General features: G+C 31.1%; 1 protein-coding gene across 4 annotated transcripts in view; it reads left to right on the forward strand.

Moving 5' to 3' along the window:
• The first annotated feature begins 247 nt into the window (after positions 1-247).
• LOC146533531 (uncharacterized) overlaps positions 248-20,211 on the forward strand; it is a 68,488-nt gene continuing 48,524 nt past the window's right edge. For 2 of the 4 annotated variants that reach the window (XM_085194821.1, XM_085194823.1), the window contains exon 1: positions 248-505. The gene's annotated coding sequence lies outside the window, so the exon portion shown is untranslated. Of the gene's footprint in view, positions 506-12,912; positions 13,355-20,211 lie in introns of those variants that run through there. The other 2 variants (XM_085194824.1, XM_085194822.1) reach the window with 2 other exon arrangements.

The following is a 20,211-nucleotide window of genomic DNA, read 5'->3' on the forward strand; positions in this document are numbered from 1 at the left end:
TTTTCATTAAATAAAATAAACTAAATAAAGGACATTATATTATTAATATGACTATTTGACTATACGACCCAATTGATATCGTTTTAACTTTTTATGATAACTTGTATATTTACAATACAAAAAAATCATAATTAAGTAATGAATAAACCTATGTAAAATCAAAATTCCATTTCTATTTTAACTGCACGCATCGGTTTTTACATCACTAGTACAACCCCTATAATGAATATCGAATGAAATAAGAAATGTCAAACAAAATTTGATGTTTTCTGCCAAATGTAACAATTGCTGCTTACTGCTTGCATAGGTATCCATCCGCAGAATTTGTGAATTCCAGTAAGAAATTTTACATATTTTTAGAAATCCATCAAAATATTCGCGGTCTCTCTTTGATTTTGTGTTTACAAGTGTCTGTTCAATTGCGGAATTGTGTGTAGTGTTCAAAAGAAGACTTGGATTTATTTTATAACTTCGTGGCGTAAGAGATCAAGATTCCTCCGATTTTGTAAGTATTGTTTACTAAATATATATTTTTGGTAATTTTAATATGTGATTATATAAACCGAATCGTTAAATGCCACTTGCAAAACCACGTAACTAAAAATGCAACATGCTTTTGAAAATAATAAATAGCTACACAAATTTTATTTAATTATTTTAGATGAAACTAAAATTTGTTTGGTGTTTGCAGATATTACTATATTTAAAACCACTTTTTTCCCTTTTTTATTACTTAATTAGGTATTTTCTACTATTTATTATTTACTATCAAGAAATATGTAAAAGATTTACCTTTATTTAAAAAAATATATTATATATTGTTACTAAATATTTGAGCCTAGCCCTTGAGTTTAAGTGCATACTTGGTCCAGGAGTACTGAAAGTCAAATAGTAAATTTTATATTTCATACTGTATTGGTAAATTATTAAGTCTTTCTTTCTGTGAAATATTATATTGTTATGTGAAATATTCAAGCGAACTTATTATTAAATAGCATGAGTTAAAGATGATTTTACACAGCCTTGTTTATGTAGCAACTTATTTAAGTGTTACTTTTTTCTGCTTCAGATCATTTTCTTTTATGTGTGTTAGTCATCTACATTTCGTGATCAAGCAATTCCAAGATTAAAACATTTAAAATTATTTTTGTTATAATTTTTTAGTATGTCAAAACTTGGATTTTTTTACATAACTATTTATATTAGACAACATAGTGTTAACAGAATCAGTTCTCCACTTCCTCGTAAATTGGAGACATTGTATATAAGGTTATAAAAAAAACTATTGGTACCATATGGTGGAATTTAACAGCTCCTTGGCCACATTATGAGCAGTATTTAAAAATTGAGTGGAAAGTTTCCTGCTGGCCCCGTTATTTGCACGTTATGGAGTGCAATTAAAAAACTTACTCTGTTACAGATTAATTTAATATATTATGTAATGCTAACCAGTATTACTTTGTTTTTAATTTACAAGGACAATTATAAGTTTATTTATTGATATTGAAATATATATATGTAGAAAATAAAGATTTTCCATCTATGAGGAAAAAAATATAAACTCTCATATTTAATCATTCTTTTATAAAATAATATTAAGTTATATATAATATTTCAGTGAATTTGATTTGCAGTACATTTTAATAATCAATAAATTATAAAATTTGTGACAGCATTTAACCATAGATGTTTTCCATATTTGTTTTGATAAGAAAATCTTAGATAACATTTACATGTAAAAAATAATATATTGCTAAATAAATAGGTTTTTTTTTTCATTTTGAGGCATAGTAATGTTTAAAATATTTAAAAAATCTGTTCAGTGGAATAGAGGCCCATATACTTATCGGACATGCTCAGGAATTTAAAAAAATCAGCTTCACATTGTATCTCGCACATAGCAGGGTAGGCATAGGGAACTCTGGAGGCATTGTGTGTTGATTGGCGGAAAGCAACGCCACGCTTTTCGTCGTTATCAGTGCGAGGAAAGAAAATATTTTATTACTTTGAGTAGGAATCGAACCCAAAACCTGTCGCGTTTACGGTCGCACGCTCGTGTCTCTGCGCCACAAATAGTCTCAACTTAACTCACGAAAATGTAACATTCACAACACCTAATGTGTTACCCAAGATAGACAAAGGTTTTTTAAACAAGTCTCTAACGTTTTTTTTATAGAACTTTCATCTTGTAAACGCAATTGGGTCGCGAGCTTTGCTGTTTATCAATGAGGTCAGGTCGTATGCTTCACGTGTTCCTACCTAAAATAAAAAAAAATCTTAGTGTGTACCATCTAATAGGATAAGTACCCATAATCTAGTGATTATTTTTATCAGCTTTACGCTATCCCGCATAGGAGGGTGGGCATAATAAACTTAGTCTCCTGCTTTACGGTCAATTCTGGAATTGGCGGCATTGCGTATTGAGAGCCGGATCTCAACACAAGAAATCTTATCGTATTCTATTCTACTAATATTCAAAAATTGTGAGGATGTATATTTGTAACACTTTCAAGCCAAGCTACTGAACAAATTTAGATGAAACTTTCTAGTTAATACCAATTTTTCCATCCGAATAACGCATAGGCTACAATTTATGTAAAATTTTGGTGCAATTTGACTATAATATAAGAAAAAGTTCAATAGGGAGAAACTGCGTGGGTCTCTAGTGAAGAAATGAAATTAATTCTCTTCGAATTCTCCCGATTGTATAGAGCCTGCGACTATTGCGAAAGACACAGGCACAGTCAGACGTTGTTCCACTATCAGGATAGTCGATATGATAAAAAAATATAATATAATTAAAAAATATATATTTTTCATATTACATAATTTTAAAAGATTAGCTTATTAACTTACATTTTTTGTTAGTATAGCGATAACGATTTCTCGAAAAATAATATTGAGAAAAAATTAACTATTAAATAATAAGTATGCTATCACCAGGTCTCAAAAATGACCTCATTACGGGTAATTAATATGAGCGTATAAAAAACATCATGTTAATGTAGTTGATAACGTTTGTTATGCATTTTGACCTTATCATAATGTATAAATTTGGTAAATCAGAAGGAAATTTCTAGAAACTATTTTTTATGGGAGAGTAAATCGTGTTACGGCGTTAGCCTATCAGACTTCCCTTTCTCTCACGCTAAGAGCAGCGGCAGGCAGGCTCCTACTGTCCGCTGACAGCTCTAACCCACAGCGCTAGCCGTATTTCGGATATTCTCCTTCTCTCATCTCTCTTCGCACGACCCATTGCTTAGTGTGCGATAGACGTATAGTGTTGACATATGATCTAAGTGCTAATTGTTAGTTTTGTAGGAATAAATAAAGATACTAATTAATATTTTCAATATTAAATGTTATGCATTTATAGCTTCGTTCAGAAATGGTCTTAACTCTTAATACTGATGTTTATATTATGGTATCTGTTCCAAGTTGCCTTGGGGCATTAGATCGTCATTTTTGTGAGCCTCGTTGGGTTTTTAGCAAATTTTAGTGCAGACGTTACTTCGAGATACTATCAATATAGTCTTTTGTAGCTTTATGACAAAAAACCATACCCTTATTAGATTCTAAAGATAACTAAAACCATTATAAATGTATGCAAATGCAACGATTTACCTAAAGTTTAATGGACGTCTCTGATGCGACCGTAAGTTTTTAAATACATCAATAAATGAAACTTGAAGTATTATATTTAGTTTTGACGACATATATTGTACCAAACTGAAGGAATTTTAATCATTTTTTAGTATGAATCATTTAACTCCCAAAATTTCGCTGACTTTTAAACTTCACTTTGATAATAGATTAAAAATCCATTCAATCAGTATTTTTGTCGAGCCAGTGGAGCGCGAAGAAACACCTACCGGATTAATTTCTCTTTCGTTTATACCAGCCTTTGTTATTGAACGTCAATGGACAAACCTTTATTATCTATGTTCATGAGACTGCTATTTTTTTTTTGATCTGAAAGATTCCATAGTAAATTAAAAAAATGCTGTTGTTAGCCTAAGAAAAGTCATTAACTTTTCTTTGATATTCACTGGATTTCAACTTTGCCTTTTGATAAGGCAGTTTGTAATCGTTTAACGATATTTTGTACTACGTGTTGAATGATGTTTTTCATTTCCCAGAGTGGGATCGACACCACAACCATCGCGCATACTTCAGAGAGGCTGTTACTGAACCCCAATGACCTATTTTTATATTATCTTTATTCCTGTTTCATTTTTAATTCTTTTTAGGGCGCGATATATGGAGAATAAATATGTTCTTAAGAATCTTTCCGTATACATTTTTTCACGCATTTTCGTGATGATGATGTTACGTATTCACTTATTTATAAGCCACAAAGCCTTATCGTGCACAGCGTATATTCAACAAAATATTTACACGCTTTCATATAAAGCCTCGAACAATAACTGTTATAATTCAACTGGCTATACGAGATATGACACACGTTTGCAAATAATAATCGAAAATAAAACTTAATTTTAAGTGTAATAAGAGCTATATTTGTGTGAAGAGTTTCTATTTACCTTTTAAATGCAAGCTGGCCGTTTTCTTCGGTGCATTCGGTACATTTGTACTCGTTGCTAGTGGTTAAGGCGAAGGGTACATGAATAATATAGCGAGAAAATTAAATCTATATGTGGTCTTGAACTTGAAGTCGGCTTATTACTACTAGCATTATACTCAGAAAGGACAAGTAATAGTTTATAGCGATTTAATGTTACTTATATTTGAGTTTCGTCATTAATTCACAATGCCTTAAAAATTGGGGGTAAAGTACGGAACAGTGTTTTATCTCTACCTACTGTATATAGGGAAAACTATTTAAATTAAAAGTTAAATCAAATCAGTTTCACGCTGTATCCACACAGCAGGGTAGGCAGAGGGAACCTCGTGTTTAGACACTCTGTTCACCACTTTCCGCCGAGCTTTGAAGGCATTGTGTGTTGAGTGGCGGAACTCAACGCCGTGCTTTGTTTTGACACCCGAGCGAAGCCCCTGCTCCACGACTGGCCTATTTAACGGAGTCGTGAAAAATGGCTGCGTTTTATTTATTTTTTTCCCTTCCTAGGCTATAAGCTAATAGCTAATACTAATAAGTGGGGCTAACCAATGCCTCACATGTGGTGGGGTCAGTTTATATAATTTTACTCCAAACTTATAGTCCTCAGCAACTTTCCACGTTTCTTACTCTTTCAACATTACATTCTTATCTTTATATCTCATCTTGCATCTTTCTACTAGACTTCGGCCGGACAAGTTGTAATAGTTCTTGCCGTACAATTTCATAAAATATCTCGAATTAAGGTTAAAACGGAGAATTAAGTGATTGGACACTAGGTTCTTTCTGCTTATCCTGCGATAAATGACATTTTAGATTCGCGTTTTATTTCAATAAAATGCGTATAACTTATTGAATTCATACAATGTACATCTAACCTAACCGTATACGTTACGGTCTATAAACGCAATTCAATTAAGGAACCTTATTACACGTACTAAAGGTCAGAATGGTTATTTGAAAGCGGCCAATTAACATAAAAACTATAATATTTTAACTATATTTGGTATACTAAGCTAGTTTAAGTGCTTATTTGATATGTTTAATTTTCTTTTTCTTACTTCGAATTCACTTTTTCATTATTTAATAATACAATTAAGTAAAACAAAAAATTTGTTACTCCATAAATTATTTTTTTTTGTGGTTCAGGTTCTTTAAGTCATCGAAAGATGTATGGATTGACTGATCACTAGCTTCTTTGACTTGTCCAATAAAAGTAATAGAACTATACAAAAATACACACGGTTCTACTAATAATAATACATACGGCATGTAATGCGCCTCAAGAAATTCGTATTGGTTGATGATTCCGAACTGATTTTGATAAAATTTGAACTGGGAACAGTAAGTTGAAATATATCAAGGAAGATCATGTCTATATGCTTTTCGGTTGGTGTCGGCATAAAATTTAACATAATCTAGCATACGTTTGTTTCTGGATTAATATAATATTATCTATTACCTATTTTTATTTTCTAGACAAAAGATTTGAATTTTGAACTCATCTCGAACTGTATAACGTTAATGTTGGGTATTAAATTGAGCTAATCCTTTTTATTTTTAAACTTACATTGTACAGGAAAAGTCCTCGATACCATGACCGTTGTATATCAACACGTTATTAGCACATGGGTAGTATCGACAAGGTCCATTTCATGGTCACTGTACTATACGGTATATTTTAATATTGGTTGCCACCCCCAACGGAGTTACCGTTTATTTGAAATATAAAACGTAAAATTTATATGGGAATTTCAATAGAGGATCTCTTAGTGCTCCCATATGCTCCTCTATACTCTCCGAGAAACATGCATTCCAACTTTTAGCGTTCTACGCGGCTGTAAGTTGTCAGTCAAGTCAAGTCTTCTCTGTCTCTCCTGCTATATGCGGAATACGGCGAGAAGCTAAAAGAAAACACAATTTAAAGTATATCTATAGGTAAATCTAGGTACACTACGTATGCAACTGACTCTGCAATGCAGATGATCATTCGTCGCTACTCGCTAGCAAAACGAGAGTTTTATTGTTATAGGATAAATTACTATAACAATAAGTTAGGTATATTTTTTATGTTTACAGGTTATAAATTTATAAATATTTAATTATATTTCTTTTAATAGTTCAGAACAACCATTACAAATCTGTTTATAAAACATTTTATTTCGATAACACTTATCTAAAATTTTAATTGTGACGTTTTCCTGTGTTGTTTTTATTAGCGTAAAAAGCTCACACTCTCCTCTACAGTGTGCCTTTAGTGCCAAGATACTCCGTTCTCTACATTTCGTTTGAATTAGAGACATCGCATATTGGAAGCCGAAACATAAAAATATTCTTTCGCCAAACTAAGTATATTTTGTGTTGTGATTATGAAATTATTGATAAGCGAATTTATGCAGAACTGGAACCGATAATAATAAGTAATTGTCCGCTACATAGATTACCAATTTAAAAAAAAAAATTAAAATAGTGTTCTTTCTTTATTACCTTCTACATTTTGGTCATATATTATACTAGCGGACGCGCGCAGCTTCGCTTGCGTACTTAGGGGTGAATTCTAATAAACCACGATGTGTTCAATGGAATATTTTTAAGAGTCTAAATTTCAAATTTTGTAAAAATAGGTGGCGATTTAAAGATTTTTTCATACAAACTTTCAATCCCTTATTTGCACCCTTAGGGGGTGAATTCTAAAAAACCATGAAACAAATGTTCAATTAAATATTTTTAAGAGTCTAAATTTCAAATTTTATAAAAATCGGTGCTGATTTAATTTTATTTCCATACAAACTTTCAACCCCTATTTCCCCCCTTTAGGGTTAAAATTTTTCAAAATCCCTTCTTAGTGGATGTCCAGGTTACGAAAGTAAACATCTGTCCAAATTTCACGTTTCTACCATTAGCGGTTACGGCTGTGCGTGCGTCTTACCTCAGTCAGTGAGGACAAGTCCTTTTATATATATAGACTAGCGGACGCGCGCAGCTCCGCTTGCTTATTTTGGGGGTGAATTCTAATAAACCATAAAACATGTGTTCAATGAAATATTTTTAAGAGTCTAAATTTCTAATTTTATAAAAATCTGTGGCGATTTAAAGATTTTTCCATACAAACTTTCAACCCCTACCCCTTATTTGCACCCTTAGGGGGTGAATTCTAGAAAACCATGAAACATATGTTCAATTAACTACTTTTAAGAGTCTGAATTTCAAATTTTATAAAAATTGGTGCCGATTTAAAAAACATTCTATACAGACTTTCAACCCCTTATTTGCACCCTTAGGGGGAGAACTCTAGAAAACGATGAAACACGTGTTCAATTAAATACTTTTAAAAATCTAAATTTAAAATTTTATAAAAATCGGTGCCTATTTAAATTTTTTGCCATACAAACTTTGAACTCCTATTTCACCCCTTTAGGGTTAAAATTTTTTACAATCCCTTCTTAGTGGATGTCCAGATTACGAAAGTAAACATCTGTCCAAATTTCACGTTTCTACCATCAGCAGTTACGGCTGTGCGTGCGTCTTACCTCAGTCAGTGAGGACAAGTCCTTTTATATATATAGATTATTGACGAATGTACAGATAAAGTACCTATTTGTATATTTTCAACTTGAATGCCATTAATATTAAAACTGCAGTAAAAATGCTTCGCTTAGAAAAGTGCATCTTTAAACTCTGACGCAAGTATTTAATTGGTAAGTACTGTCGGTAACATTATGTTATGCACGTTTATATTGTCGTGCATACATTTCTCTTATGAATTACCATCGTTTAAATTTTACGTTTTTGTTATAAAATTTTCTGTGGACTCTTAAGATCAATATTGAACGATGATTAATAATAAATTCATAATATATATAATTTCATACTTACTATTGACTAAATATGGTAGTATTAACTAAATATGATTGTTAAATTAACATGGGTTTACAACTTCAACGGGAATTAGGCTTAAGATCTCCACAAACTCAATGTCTTAACAATACTTTATTTCTTCTATTTCTCTCAATAAATAGGATTCGCAAATTTAAAAAAAAACAGAAAAGATGATTGCCTGACGACAGATTTTTCCACATCTTCCCATCAAGCTCAAATGTACTAAACATAATATAATCTACGGTTATTACATGTTTCATTGAAAAAGAACATTACGCATTATTTATTGCTATTTCTTATAGTAATAAATAATAATAAATAATGCCTAATGTTCCATAATTGTTGTATGTATTATTTTCTTGTGTAATTTAAATGCGTTTCTAGTATTCTTATCTATATTATATATAGAAGTTGTTATTAATTAATCTACGTTTTAATGTAAAATTACCATGTACCAATTATATGTACTTACCTTGGGTGTATCAGGTTCTTGTCAAGCATCGTATGACTAATTAAATTATTTATATTTTTGGTTCTAAGAACTAGAATTGCGTACCTTTGTTTTTTTTATTATCAGTTTATTCACACGGTAGATATAAGTGTCTATATCGCTCTGCACTTGTAGCTTGATAAAACACTGTCATGGGTTTTTTTAATGTCTTTATTGTAAATCTGAAGTGTATTTTCTTATTGTGAACAATCACAAACATTTTATGGTAAATGTAGTGGTTGTGAATTTGATTCCGATCTGGGAAGAAGATCAATTACAGCGTTTAGTTCCGTCGGTGTATCAAGAGAGTCTTACAATCTTGACATCTGGTTCATTTTATAATGTAGAAGGTTGTAATTTGTAGTTGAATGTGTATAATGTGTGAAATTGTAACTTTCATATTATGTAACATATTTTGTACTACGAACGTTATTTGGGGTTTGCCAAGCGTAATAGTTAAATACTATAAATTATATGTGATTTATCTACGCCACCTCAGTCTACTCGTGACCACGGACTGCACGGACTAGTGTTTCTAGAAATGTGGAAAAGGAAAGGGATCTCTTCCAACGCAATCTTTTAGGAGTAGTTAAATAGATGTTAAAAGGTTTTATTTAAAATAATATGTGAGAAATGTGGAAAAAGAAATAAACATGAAAATTAAGATATTAAATGTACATCAGGCGGTGTTAAAGAGCCAAATGCCAATGGAATTCTATCGTCTCAAAAATCATGTCTAATTTTCACAGGAGGAGAATAACAAAATGAATATTAATAGCCGCGTAAAAAGATAACATTATATTACTTCGCGATAAAAAATTGCGACGACTACCATTATTTGTTTTATCATAGCGAATATGATAACTGGTCGATGTTATCTACTACAAAAGAAATATTTTTTGTTTTCATATTTTTTTTTATATTTTATTATCGGATTTTCTTTATTTTGCTTATCGTCAATTGATTTATAAAATCTGCTAACCTATGATAATATAGTTTAGGAAAAATATTAATATACGATTTATTAACGCTTTTATTGAATGAATTTTAATAATTTTATAGTTAACTAGTGGACCCGGACGCGGCTACGCCCGCGAAAATATAAGCCTAAATAATTAAAATAAGTTAAATAATAATAATAAGTGGAGATTTATTATTAAAAAAAATATCTGAGTAACCGAAATGAACAAACAAAAGAAGTAAAAGTAACTAAAGGAAATTCTTAATATTAGAAAAAGTACCTAAAGTTTGCAGTGCGCGCGTACTAAACATTTTTCTATATTAAATAATTATTATTTTTTGCGAACAATATTAAATAAAATCCCAAATGATTAAAATTACGATATTTTAAGTGTGTAACATCGGTATAGATAACCGAACTGAGATAAATTAATTATAAGCAGCAAATAACTACATAAAAAATAATAGTAATTCGAAAATATATAAACATTTACAAAATCATCAAAGTTATCTGCCCGTTCACGTCGGTCATACTATACCACTCGTAGGCTAGGTCATTCCGAATCAGTGACATCTCCTTAATTATTTATTAGAATGTTATACAGTAAACTATAATTTCAATCTAGATAAAATGCTAAAAGTGACTATTATATTTATTTTCATAAGGTTGAATATCAAACTATAGAAATCAACTAATTTTTGTTAATGTATACAAATCTATATCGGGCAATAAGCCATGTATGCATTAAGCAAACTCACTTTCGGTGACGTTTTCTCAAAACAACAAACTTTGCAAGCCGTTGCTTAGCAACGCGTAGCGACGATTGTTATTAACATGGCGGAATAAATTGCTTGTCAAATTAATTATTTTAATATATTGGTATATATCGAAAATATTACAAATATGAGAAAAAAAAGTATCCTATGTTAATACCGGTAAAAATGCTTACAATATGCTGAGTCAGCTTAATATCGATCGACATAATAAATAGATACAGAAATTTACTAAATAAAATTAATCGTATTTGAACTTGCAACCATTACGCAACAGTTATAATTACCGGCTTAACGCTTTTCCCGTTTGGTAGAGTAGGGTGAGGGAACCTAACCTACCTAGAGTACATTCTCCAGTTTTCATTTAAATTTTGAAACAATATTTGTTGAGAGCCGTTGTGTTTCGAAACCTGGTCATGTTACGTATCTACCAAGGAGGCGAAAATCTTTAAATGTAACTAATTATTCCCTCGAGAGGGAATCGAATCCACAAATATCAATTTTATTGTGAGACGCTTTCCTCGCTAGTCACGTCCTAATTGTTATGTTATTTTAAACAAAATATGCCATATCTTTGAATAATTTAGTATATTTCTTTTTGTTTCTTTTTCGATAAGGTCTATGAAAGTCAAAAATATTCAAATTTAAAAGTGTAATTGATATCACATGTTGTAGGCAGTTTATATCCCATTGTGTTGTCATATTTGCTTCAATTTTGCATAGAGTTCACATATATTAAAAGTGCAATGTATATTTTCGGTAGCAATAAATGTATGACGATAACCGACATACTATTTCTAAATCTGAAAATTGCATGTTTATATCCAAAGAAGACGACAGGGACCTTTGCCACTCAATACGCTATATTTTTCTTTTCAGTTTTTCACTTTCTGTCCATTTGGCTATTTGCTTGTGAGTTTTAGGTGGATTTGATCTCCACTCCAGGGTATAAATAATTATTATCTGTACCAACACTTGACAGGTAGTGTCTTGAATTTCGGTAAAAGAACACAATGAAAGTCTTAACACTATTAAGACTATCCTCTGACTTCTAGTACTACGTTCAATGCGACAATCACGTAAATTTGAAAAAATAACATACTTTTATTAATAAGTATAATCTATAAGAAATCAATGGTCACTTTCTTTCTGTATTTGCTAATCTATGCTGACATAGTTAAATTTGAAATCTTATGTGAAAAAATACTTTTAAATAGTTGTCATTGACTCTAAGAGTATCTTAGTTTTAATTTAAATGTTGTTAAATTTTATACATTTTCTCGAGAATTGAACCCTCAATCATCACGTGTATAATGAATTAAATAGGTAGTTCCCTACTGCGCCCTATACAAATTTCGATTGGGCCATCCATTAGGGAATTGCTTTTACTTTCGATTATTCGACATTACGTAAGTTGACGTAGCGTCTGCTCAGCTGCCAAAACATAAGAGAAAATATTTCAATCTTTTGGCCGGCGAGTTAGACTTGCGTAGTAAGACAATATTAATGTAATTAATACAATTATTTATTAGATTTAGGGTTGTCCGTGGCTGTGTCAGTTTATCTTGGCCTCGATATGAAATGCCTTGCCGTTTAAACGTTTTTATAATATGTGCAATATTCGGATACTTTGGATATATTCCAAATATATCACAATTGTCGGTAATAATAAATGCTATGAATCAGTTGTTAGTATTTTATACAGGAAGAATAAGATTGGAGAAAGGAAGTTACATTATATTTAAACGTTTATAATTATTTGTACCTAATTAAGAATTTTTAAATCTTTTTTTACACTGTGTCCCGATTATAGAAAAGTACAGCGCGTCGTGGGGTTCCGCCATCCAGAATTAGGCGGGAAATGAGGAACGGAATGTCTTGACACTAGGATCCCTCTGCCTACCATACTGTGTGCGCGATGCAGCGTGAAGCTGAAATAAAAGTTCATTATTCTATAACTTATTTTTAAACACTCTTCTTTACGCTTAAACTAAAACAAATAAATCCAGACTCACCTATGACAATAATAGATGACATTTAAAAAACATTTTGCCATTTTTAACTTTAAAAAAGTCGTCTGCTGTATTTTTTTTGTCACCCATCATCTATTCCAGTGTCAGAAGTCAACGCACTAAAAATAAAAGAACAAAGACAAACATACGACATGAATAAATACATATATGATTTGCTCCTTTTGATAACGTGGACGTTTGGCGCGCAGTCTCGCTCCGATACTCGGACCGGTCTATCCTATCCGTTTATCCGCTTAAATATATTCATGTACGCGTATTTAGTTTTGTAGGGATTTAAAAAAAAATAAAAATAAAATTATAACACACTAGTGATGTTATTATTATTTTTTAATTAAATTTATGGCTACCATTGAGGTCTGAAAGAATATATATTTGTGTAGTGTAAGTGGAAAACTATACGGAATATTTACTTTATATATGTTTTTATATAAAAGTTTTATTTATTGGTTATATAAAAAGTTCTTTTTGTGTTAGTGTTAGTGAAAAGAATAAAGGCCAAGGTTTGAGTAAAGTAGTGGATTCTTGTATTTGAATGCCCTACAGTGTAATACATCAGTGATTTTGGCGAAGTTTTTCTGGCAACAGTACCATTTTTCTGTCAGCAGTAATTGATTTTTCGCCGTTGGAAAATATGTTCGAGTAAGTTCGTTTTCTTTCCAATGTCATTTTGTTTAGTCTATATGTATATTATATATATTTTTACATTATCTCTACATTTAATAGAGATCACAGTCAAATTTATTGCGGTCTTATAATAACACCCTGTTTGTTTATATTCTCAATAAAATATTACCTGTAACCACATTTTAAATGAAATTTACATATTTTGCATATATTTTAAAGGTGGCATATAATTAACTTCTTGAATATATCGTAAGCCTTGAATATTTTAAATCAATACAATAGATTGCTGTTTCGAAACTTTAGGTACTGCTTACTTGTATGACGCCAATCGTTTTTTTTAAAGTAAAGTATTCAATATTATTAAATGAAATTGAATATAATTTATTATAATTTGTAACTACATTTTGTACGGAAAAATTAAAAATTATAAAAAAAATATTATAGTTTTTCCTTATCCTCGATTTAAAAGAGCTAATGCTTCATTTGTCATAGAGGATATATGTATACACGCATAAATTAGTAAAGGGCTATATTGGAAAGGAGTAGCTTGATGCTTTTTCTCCATTACTAGCATGCTCGGCAGGAGGAAGAATCTAATATTAAGACACTCCGTTTCTACTTTCCGCCTAGTTTTCAAGACATTGGGCGTAGAGTGGCGGAACTCTTTTTCTTCTCTCACTTTCGTTTATGATTGGGTACTTACCTTATCTAATTCCCTACATATGCAATACGACTTTTGACTTCTGCCACTAATTACCGCTATAAATAACTATCGATAAACTTCATCATTTTTAATAGTATCATAAAATATTATTATTTACTATTATTAGGTATTAATATATATTGCCACCAATTAAAAGAAATTAAATAATCATAATAGGAATAATATGTATGTAGATACCAAAAATCGTTTAAAAAATCAATTGATTTTAATCGCAATTTAAATCACTAATTCAAATTAATTAAATAAAATTAAATTATATAAAAATCGATATACCTATACAAAAGAATTCGTCCCTACTTAAATATCTCTGGAAATTTACTTATTAATTATTTTATTACATACGAGTATTTATTACAGGCGTGTACTGATAATTGTTAGTTATTTTTACTTTATTTTGAATACATTATGTTTTTTTTTTATTAAGAGTTAGTCATAGCCAAACACGTGTACGCCGAATATCCGCTCTTTAAATTACCGAATCCGTAAACAATTTTAAAGTTCTTATTTTATACAATAAGTAATTAACTGAGTAGAGGCCGTCATGGCGCAGAGGCACAGGCGTGTACGCGACAGGTTTTTGGTGTCGAGGAGAATACCGGCGTTGAGTTACGCCACTCAACACGCATTGCCGCCAAATCAATAAGTCGAGAACAGAGTATTTAACTCCGTTTCCGTAGGTTAGGTTCCGTTCCGTTCTGCCTATTCTGCTATACAGAGGATACAACGTAAAGCTAAGAACGATATTAACTTTAAAATTAAATAGGTTAATTATGGAAAAAATTATTTTTCTCACAATTGTTGTTTAGTGGATTTAGTCTATTTATAGACAGTAGGCCATATTTTGTTACTGGACCAAATGTAATTGGCAACTATTCGGAGTAATACATAGGAGTAGGCCACTGTAAAGTACCTTAACTCGATTTTATCATAATGGTTTATGTATGGCATATATTGGTGTGGGCGTTTCAAGGATAGATATATAATATTTTTTTTTTAGTTTTATGCTGTTTTTTTTAGTTTCAAGCAAAAGTGTTAAGATACTCTCTGTTCACCATCTTCCTCGACTTTGGGTCAAACCTACGATCATCACATCATAGATTATGTGTGAAATTTTTTAATTTTTCTGTGAGTACGCGGTCACAGTTACTGATATTTTTGGTCTATCCATCAAAATTATCCTCTGCTTATTTCGTATTTTTTAATGCATATTAACGTTTGACAAGTTTTAAATCTTTTTTTGACATAATTATATAAGCATTTCTTGATCCATGATAAATATTTATAATTAGTCACGCTTAAGCATTTTTTTTAAGGATGCTTATTAAAAAACTTTTTTTAAACAACTAAATTTCCTGAAATAAGTGACTATTCATTTTATATTTATAAGTCGCTGCCCTGTTTGATAACACTACATCCGTCCACATTTCTTATCAAAAGTAGTTGTAGCTGCTAATGCAAACAAAATGTTTGTGCGAATAGCCTTGTTCTTATTTTATCGTTGTTATGGATGTAACTATAAAATTAAACAGCTGTGTACATATATTTATAATGCTTACTTCAGCAATGATAATTCTTATACGATGAGGGACATCATGGCGCAGCGGCACAGTATAGCATAGCATAGCATCCGTTATAGGTCTCGCTCGGAAGAGTGAAATATTTTTATTTTCTCACCCGGGGAAAATACAGCGAGGCGTTGACTACTGCCATTCCACACGCAAATATCTCTAAAAGTTGGAGCCCAAGATGAGGATTCTCTTCCACCTTCCTTGCTATTTGAGCTTTCGTCCATTCATTACTAAAATTATTGTGTACTAGGCTGAACTTTGCTTACAACTACGGAAGCTTCTATTTTTTTTCTGTTAAGATTCGAAATGAAAATCATGCTTCAGGTATCTTTTCATCTCAAATCTTTGATTTTTGCTTAATAAAAATTGCTGCTGGCACAAATTTTTTTCCATTCAAATAGGCGCAACTTGTTCGTAATGGCGTCAATAAAGGGTAACCTGTTTATTATTTATGGTATAGTAGTTCAATGGGTCATTGCACCGCACAAAACATAAGCGACACAAACAAATACTACGCAATAGTTACTAACAATATTAATATTGTCATACGTACTGATACTAATCCCGTTTTGAAAGATAACAAAAGGGGCCTTCATTCTGTGCCTTGACTCGTAAAACAGATAAATGTATGTACAAGTTTGGAAATATTATGATTTTAATATATGAGTTTTAATTGCCGCAACTCAACAAGTAATTTCTGGGAAAATAGGACTGAGACAGGAACGGTATATGGTGATATACTCGTATGGTATATTATTTTTTGCGCATGGTATATGAAAGAAAAAATCAAGATTGGGCCCTGATAAAATACCCTTAAAATCAAGTAATAATAACGAAAATACGTACGTATGCAATGCGTGTGTATTGCATTTGCATTCAAAGAATTAATACGTATTTTCTTTATGGTTAACATAAAAATATATTGCGATGGCATTTAACTAAATGCCAGGTGAACCTAACTTTTATCGATATCGTGTATCTAAAAGTACGTTATAGTAAAAAATAGCCGTAAAGCAGAATAGGCAGAGAGGGAGAGAGAAAGAGAGAGAGAGAGAGAGCGTAACCTGTCATGTTTAATGTGTTATATGATTTTTAAAATGATAATGTTATTAGAACACATAAGTATTATGTATTTCTTGCGGACGAAGCCGCGAGCGGTTCATTAGTCGACAATTATTCTGTCTCGAAGCTTGTAGAAGCTAGAATATACTAATAAGATTGTATATTTTATCTTTACAACATAATCCAATGTATTATATTTATAATAAATTAGGAACATATTCCTTTGTGTTTTATCTTGTGTATTCTTTATGTTTACCATTCGTATCATCGTGAAACTAGGATACATGACAACGTTTGATGTATAAAAAAAATAAATATAACATTAAAATTATGTAAATATTTTCAGCGGCACAGCGTGTGATTGTAAACACGAAGGGTGTGGGTTTGATTTCCAATAGAGGGAATTAATTATTTTCATTCCCTCGCTCTGGTTGCCAACACGCATTGTCTCTACCTGCCTTGAGCAGACTGTTAAGACACCCCCTTTCCCATTGAGACACTTTCGTTCTCCACTTTGCTTGCTAAGCCTCGTTAGCTTCGCTTAGTCTAGGTACCACAAATCGGAATTAAATAGAAATAAAAAAATATGTAAGTACCTACGTAACTTTGAGAAACAGATTTTTTTGATTAGGTATATTTTGTCTCATGACATAGTGAAAAGCGTATAGTAATTATAATAATTTGGTGAGTTTCCTATTTCATAACATTTCTTTTAATAAACAAAGGATTAAGATGACGTATACAGTCGTACGGAAATTTTCATATTATCTTGATTGGATATGGATTATACTCTAATTAAGGTAATGTATCCCACATGTCGTGGGGATTGTCGTGTGCCGTTATTAATTGGCTGTTTAATTTTTTTTTCATAAGCTGCGTTTTTATTTGAACTCTTTTATGTAAATCTTAGTCATTAGCTCTTATATACCTAATTGCGGAAATATCAAAAATTATATGTATTTTTTTAAACGAACGTCCAAGAAGATATACGCAGTTGTAGGTAATTTTTACATTTTTTTTTAATGTAAATATCTTATATTATGTAGCTACGTATACAATATGTATTTGTAGAAACACTTGAGGCCGCTGCAGCGTAGAGATGCGATTGTAGCTCCGAAGATTTGGGTTCGATTCCCACTCGGAGGACTAATATATTTTATTATTATTTGATTACATTATTTTCCTTTATTTGCTCTGGTGACAAAGAAATAAAAACCTTAGACAAAATTATAATCTATAGGAATAAAAAATCATATCACAAAAATTATATGAAAATTAACTTACAATTTCACTGTCGCTGGCGGTCAACAATTTCTTGACCGCTGGCCGGACTTCTATCAGTATATAACCAAAATAATTACATGAACATCATACATTATAAATTTATAATATTTGTCTACAGACAATGTTTCCTTATCAATACGCGCGGTTATCAAATCACACAGAGGTCTGTTGATTACTTTGCATAGACAAAACTCAAATTAAACCAAATGCCTTGATAATGTAATTTTGTAAACAACGAGAATCATGAGTTGTTATTATTTGGAGGGAGATCTATAGACCCACTCCGAGGAACGATTATATTCAAATAATTTTAATTCGCCTGTTCTGCTGGAGAAAGCGCGGCGTTAAATTTCGCCCCAAACACACGTAAAATCTTGAAAATTCGGAAAAACAAGGAGTGCCTTAACACTAAATTACACTTGTCTGAAAAAACGGTTAGTGATATGAACGCCTTATGTTTTTATTCCCTACTCTATTCTATGTGGGACAAAGTTTGAAGTTAAGTTAAAGAAAACAAATTTTACTAATAGCTATTGTTACTTGAAGTTAAAATATGAATTGACTTTAACCGAATCACAGATAAATGTGTGGTATTGTATTTCACAGTAGTTTTTCCAATTGATGATTAGATTATTAAAGCCCTACAGGTTGATGTGGATTAAGTCGATGTACCAAGGCTAACCACTCTGACGTAGGTACATGTCGGTGTTGTTGTCGCACTATAGCAAATATGGGTGGCCGTGAACTAATGATAAAAGGGCTGGTAGATCATTCTTGTTATTTATTGAATAATAAAAAAAAATATATAAATAAACAAGTTTACTGTCTTGAATATAATATACTTCTATACTAATATTATAAAGCTGAAGAGTTTCTTTAGTCGAACTCGCTAATCGAAGAAACTCCTAGTTCATGTAGGCAGGCACCTCGGGCACTCGGAATGTGTCATTTGACATACATATACAATTATATATATGTATATCAAATATCATACTCTTAGTTATTTCCACTGACCACGGGGGCAAGCAGAAGAAGATAATAACTTAAATTAAAAATATATATTCTAGAAATACTAAATTAGTATTTCTAGAATATGTATTTTTAATATTTCATGTTCTATCTTGCATTGTAAGGTAGGCAGAGAGAACTAATATTCAATTTTGAAATTCATATTAAAATCTCTCTTTATCCTGCATGCCATTGCAATGATTATAATTTCCACATTTTTATCCTTGAAATATTTCTTAACAGAACATAGTAATAATAATAAGTCTAAATAACGTTCTTTTTACAGTTAGGTAATCTTAATTTGTGTAGTTTAAAATTTAAAATACATTACTGAATGCAATTATAGCTCAAATTAACTTTTGTTTAAAGTTCAAAGTATATTTAATGAGGACAAGACATGGCTATTTTACCAGCGGCCAGTAAAAAACAAAAACCAACACGAAAGAAAAAACTTATACATACTATAATGATATATTACGTCGATTACGATTTAGTCTATTTATAGACAGTAGGCCATATTTTGTTACTGGACCAAATGTAATTGGCAACTATTCGGAGTAATACATAGGAGTAGGCCACTGTAGAGTACCTTAACTCGATTTTATCATAATGGTTTATGTATGGCATATATTGGTGTGGGCGTTTCAAGGATAGATATATAATATATTTTTTTTAGTTTTATGCTGTTTTTTTTAGTTTCAAGCAAAAGTGTTAAGATACTCTCTGTTCACCATCTTCCTCGACTTTGGGTCGAACCTACGATCATCACATCATAGATTATGTGTGAAATTTTTTAATTTTTCTGTGAGTACGCGGTCACAGTTACTGATATTTTTGGTCTATCCATCCAAATTATCCTCTGCTTATTTCGTTTTTTTTAATGTACATATTAACGTTTGACAAGTTTTAAATCTTTTTTTGACATAATTATATAAGCATTTCTCGATCCATGATAAATATGTATAATTAGTCACGCTTAAGCACTTTTTTTAAGGATGCTTATTAAAAAACTTTTTTTAAACAACTAAATTTCCTGAAATAAGTGACTATTCATTTTATATTTATAAGTCGCTACCGTCCGATAACACTACATCCGTCCACATTTCTTATCAAAAGTAGTTGTAGGCTGCTAATGCAAACAAAATGTTTGTGCGAATAGCCTTGTTCTTATTTTATCGTTGTTATGGATGTAACTATAAAATTAAACAGCTGTGTCCATATATTTA

This window comes from Heliconius melpomene, chromosome 12 (genome assembly GCF_056956725.1).
Source record: "Heliconius melpomene rosina isolate 202511_hmr_F chromosome 12, ASM5695672v1, whole genome shotgun sequence".
NCBI lineage: Eukaryota > Metazoa > Arthropoda > Insecta > Lepidoptera > Nymphalidae > Heliconius > Heliconius melpomene.